The sequence below is a fragment of the Hippichthys cyanospilos genome, unplaced genomic scaffold (assembly GCF_059441005.1).
Source record: "Hippichthys cyanospilos isolate Australia breed blue-spotted pipefish unplaced genomic scaffold, RoL_Hcya_1.0 HiC_scaffold_129, whole genome shotgun sequence".
Classification (NCBI taxonomy): Eukaryota; Metazoa; Chordata; class Actinopteri; order Syngnathiformes; family Syngnathidae; genus Hippichthys; species Hippichthys cyanospilos.
The window spans coordinates 15,001-20,000 of record NW_028283485.1 but is presented as its reverse complement, the minus strand read 5'-3'; positions in this window follow the sequence as shown (position 1 = coordinate 20,000).

Genomic DNA, 5,000 nt, shown 5'->3' with positions numbered 1-5,000 from the left:
CGTTTTTATGGATGGGCGACCAGGGGCGTTTGTTTGCTGGGCGACCAGGGGCATTTTTGACACTTTGCCGTTTTTATGGATGGGCGACCAGGGGCGTTTGTTTGCTGGGCGACCAGGGGCATTTTTGACACTTTGCCGTTTTTATGGATGGGCGACCAGGGGCGTTTGTTTGCTGGGCGACCAGGGGCATTTTTGACACTTTGCCGTTTTTATGGATGGGCGACCAGGGGCGTTTGTTTGCTGGGCGACCAGGGGCATTTTTGACACTTTGCCGTTTTTATGGATGGGCGACCAGGGGCGGCTAGTGGCTGGGCGACCAGGGGCATTTTTGACACTTTGCCGTTTTTATGAATGGGCGACCAGGGGCGTTTATTGGCTGGGCGACCAGGGGCATTTTTGACACTTTGCCGTTTTTGTGGATGGGCGACCAGGGGCGCCGTGTGGCTGGGCGACCAGGGGCGTTTGTGGGACCGGGCTGACACCGGGACTTTGCCTTTAATTCGGCCGCTCCAGGGAACCAGGAACGCCGGCCTCTGCTCAGCACAAGTCGGCCTGAAGTGGGACTTTGTCATATTTTAATCCTGGGCGACCAGGGGCGTTTGAGGGACCGGGATGACACCGGCACTTTGCCTTTAATTTGGCCGCTCCAGGGAACCAGGAACGCCGGCCTCTGCTCAGCACAAGTCGGCCTGAAGTGGGACTTTGTCATATTTTAATCCTGGGCGACCAGGGGCGTTTGAGGGACCGGGCTGACACCGGCACTTTGCCTTTAATTTGGCCGCTCCAGGGAACCAGGAGCGCCGGCCTCTGCTCAGCACAAGTCGGCCTGAAGTGTGACTTTGTCATATTTTAATCCTGGGCGACCAGGGGCGTTTGAGGGACCGGGATGACACCGGGACATTGCCTTTAATTTGGCCGCTCCAGGGAACCAGGAGCGCCGGCCTCTGCTCAGCACAAGTCGGCCTGAAGTGTGACTTTGTCATATTTTAATCCTGGGCGACCAGGGGCGTTTGAGGGACCGGGATGACACCGGGACATTGCCTTTAATTTGGCCGCTCCAGGGAACCAGGAGCGCCGGCCTCTGCTCAGCACAAGTCGGCCTGAAGTGTGACTTTGTCATATTTTAATCCTGGGCGACCAGGGGCGTTTGAGGGACCGGGATGACACCGGGACATTGCCTTTAATTTGGCCGCTCCAGGGAACCAGGAGCGCCGGCCTCTGCTCAGCACAAGTCGGCCTGAAGTGTGACTTTGTCATTTTTTAATCCTGGGCGACCAGGGGCGCCGTTGGCACTTAGTCATTTTTTCGGCTGGGCGACCAGGGGCGTTTAGTGTTTGGGCGACCAGGGGCGCTGTTGGCACTTAGTCATTTTTTCGGCTGGGCGACCAGGGGCGCCGTTGGCACTTAGTCATTTTTTCGGCTGGGCGACCAGGGGCGTTTAGTGTTTGGGCGACCAGGGGCGCTGTTGGCACTTAGTCATTTTTTCGGCTGGGCGACCAGGGGCGTTTGTGGGACTTTGTCATTTTTTGGGCTGGGCGACCAGGGGCGTTTGTGGGACTTTGTCATTTTTTGGGCTGGGCGACCAGGGGCGTTTGACACCGGCACTTTGCCTAATTTTTAGCCGCTCCAGGGAACCAGGCAGGTCGGCCTCATTCCTGCACTTCTGCCCCTGAGTTGGGCGACCAGGGGCGTTTGGGGAACCGGGCGGACACCGGCACTTTGCTCTTTTTTTGCCCGCTTTGGGGAACCAGGCAACTCGGCCTCATTTCAGCACTTCTGCCCCTGAGTTGGGCGACCAGGGGCGTTTGGGGAACCGGGCGGACACCGGCACTTTGCCTAATATTTGGCCGATTTTGGGAACCAGGACACTCGGCCTCATTTCAGCACTTCTCCCCTGAGTTGGGCGACCAGGGGCGTTTGGGGAACCGGGCGGACAGCGGCACTTTGCCTAATATTTGGCCGCTCCAGGGAACCAGGCAGGTCGGCCTCATTTCAGCACTTCTGCCGGTCAGTTGGGCGACCAGGGGCGTTTAAGGAACCGGGCGGACACCGGCACTTTGCCTAATATTTGGCCGCTCCAGGGAACCAGGCAGGTCGGCCTGACTTCAGCACTTCTGCCGGTAAGTTGGGCGACCAGGGGCGTGTGAGGAACCGGGCGGACAGCGGCACTTTGCCTAATATTTGGCCGTTTCAGGGAACCAGGCAACTCGGCCTGACTTCAGCACTTCTCCCCTGAGTTGGGCGACCAGGGGCGTTTGGGGAACCGGGCGGACAGCGGCACTTTGCCTAATATTTGGCCGCTCCGGGGAACCAGGCAGGTCGGCCTCATTTCAGCACTTCTGCCGGTCAGTTGGGCGACCAGGGGCGTTTGGGGAACCGGGCGGACAGCGGCACTTTGCCTGATATTTGGCCGCTCCAGGGAACCAGGCAGGTCGGCCTGACTTCAGCACTTCTGCCGGTAAGTTGGGCGACCAGGGGCGTGTGAGGAACCGGGCGGACAGCGGCACTTTGCCTAATATTTGGCCGTTTCAGGGAACCAGGCAACTCGGCCTGACTTCAGCACTTCTCCCCTGAGTTGGGCGACCAGGGGCGTTTGGGGAACCGGGCGGACAGCGGCACTTTGCCTAATATTTGGCCGCTCCGGGGAACCAGGCAGGTCGGCCTCATTTCAGCACTTCTGCCGGTCAGTTGGGCGACCAGGGGCGTTTTGGGGAACCGGGCGGACAGCGGCACTTTGCCTAATATTTGGCCGCTCCAGGGAACCAGGCAGGTCGGCCTCATTTCAGCACTTCTGCCGGTCAGTTGGGCGACCAGGGGCGTTTAAGGAACCGGGCGGACACCGGCACTTTGCCTAATATTTGGCCGCTCCAGGGAACCAGGCAACTCGGCCTCATTTCAGCACTTCTGCCCCTGAGTTGGGCGACCAGGGGCGTTTGGGGAACCGGGCGGACACCGGCACTTTGCCTAATATTTGGCCGATTTTGGGAACCAGGCAACTCGGCCTCATTTCAGCACTTCTCCCCTGAGTTGGGCGACCAGGGGCGTTTGGGGAACCGGGCGGACACCGGCACTTTGCTCTTTTTTTGGCCGCTTTAGGGAACCAGGCAACTCGGCCTCATTTCAGCACTTCTGCCCCTGAGTTGGGCGACCAGGGGCGTTTGGGGAACCGGGCGGACACCGGCACTTTGCCTAATATTTGGCCGCTTTAGGGAACCAGGCAACTCGGCCTCATTTCAGCACTTCTCCCCTGAGTTGGGCGACCAGGGGCGTTTGGGGAACCGGGCGGACACCGGCACTTTGCTCTTTTTTTGGCCGCTTTAGGGAACCAGGCAACTCGGCCTCATTTCAGCACTTCTGCCCCTGAGTTGGGCGACCAGGGGCGTTTGGGGAACCGGGCGGACACCGGCACTTTGCCTAATATTTGGCCGATTTTGGGAACCAGGCAACTCGGCCTCATTTCAGCACTTCTCCCCTGAGTTGGGCGACCAGGGGCGTTTGGGGAACCGGGCGGACACCGGCACTTTGCTCTTTTTTTGGCCGCTTTAGGGAACCAGGCAACTCGGCCTCATTTCAGCACTTCTGCCCCTGAGTTGGGCGACCAGGGGCGTTTGGGGAACCGGGCGGACACCGGCACTTTGCCTAATATTTGGCCGATTTTGGGAACCAGGCAACTCGGCCTCATTTCAGCACTTCTCCCCTGAGTTGGGCGACCAGGGGCGTTTGGGGAACCGGGCGGACACCGGCACTTTGCTCTTTTTTTGGCCGCTTTAGGGAACCAGGCAACTCGGCCTCATTTCAGCACTTCTGCCCCTGAGTTGGGCGACCAGGGGCGTTTGGGGAACCGGGCGGACACCGGCACTTTGCCTAATATTTGGCCGCTTTAGGGAACCAGGCAACTCGGCCTCATTTCAGCACTTCTCCCCTGAGTTGGGCGACCAGGGGCGTTTGGGGAACCGGGCGGACACCGGCACTTTGCTCTTTTTTTGGCCGCTTTAGGGAACCAGGCAACTCGGCCTCATTTCAGCACTTCTGCCCCTGAGTTGGGCGACCAGGGGCGTTTGGGGAACCGGGCGGACACCGGCACTTTGCCTAATATTTGGCCGATTTTGGGAACCAGGCAACTCGGCCTCATTTCAGCACTTCTCCCCTGAGTTGGGCGACCAGGGGCGTTTGGGGAACCGGGCGGACACCGGCACTTTGCTCTTTTTTTGGCCGCTTTAGGGAACCAGGCAACTCGGCCTCATTTCAGCACTTCTGCCCCTGAGTTGGGCGACCAGGGGCGTTTGGGGAACCGGGCGGACACCGGCACTTTGCCTAATATTTGGCCGATTTTGGGAACCAGGCAACTCGGCCTCATTTCAGCACTTCTCCCCTGAGTTGGGCGACCAGGGGCGTTTGGGGAACCGGGCGGACACCGGCACTTTGCTCTTTTTTTGGCCGCTTTAGGGAACCAGGCAACTCGGCCTCATTTCAGCACTTCTGCCCCTGAGTTGGGCGACCAGGGGCGTTTGGGGAACCGGGCGGACACCGGCACTTTGCCTAATATTTGGCCGATTTTGGGAACCAGGACACTCGGCCTCAGTTTGCCACTTCCCAGCCTGAAGTTGGACTTAGTCGTTTTTACAGCCGGCCCGAGAACCGGGCGGACAGCGGCACTTTGCCTAATATTTGGCCGATTTTGGGAACCAGGACACTCGGCCTCAGTTTGCCACTTCCCAGCCTGAAGTTGGACTTAGTCGTTTTTACAGCCGGCCCGAGAACCGGGCGGACAGCGGCACTTTGCCTAATATTTGGCCGATTTTGGGAACCAGGACACTCGGCCTCAGTTTGCCACTTCCCAGCCTGAAGTTGGACTTTGCCGTTTTCCCGGCCGGCCCGAGAACCGGGCCGTCACCGGCACTTTGCCTTATTTTTAGCCGTTTTGGGGAACCAGGACACTCGGCCTCATTTTGCCACTTCCCAGCCTGAAGTTGGACTTTGTCGTTTTCCCGGCCGGCCCG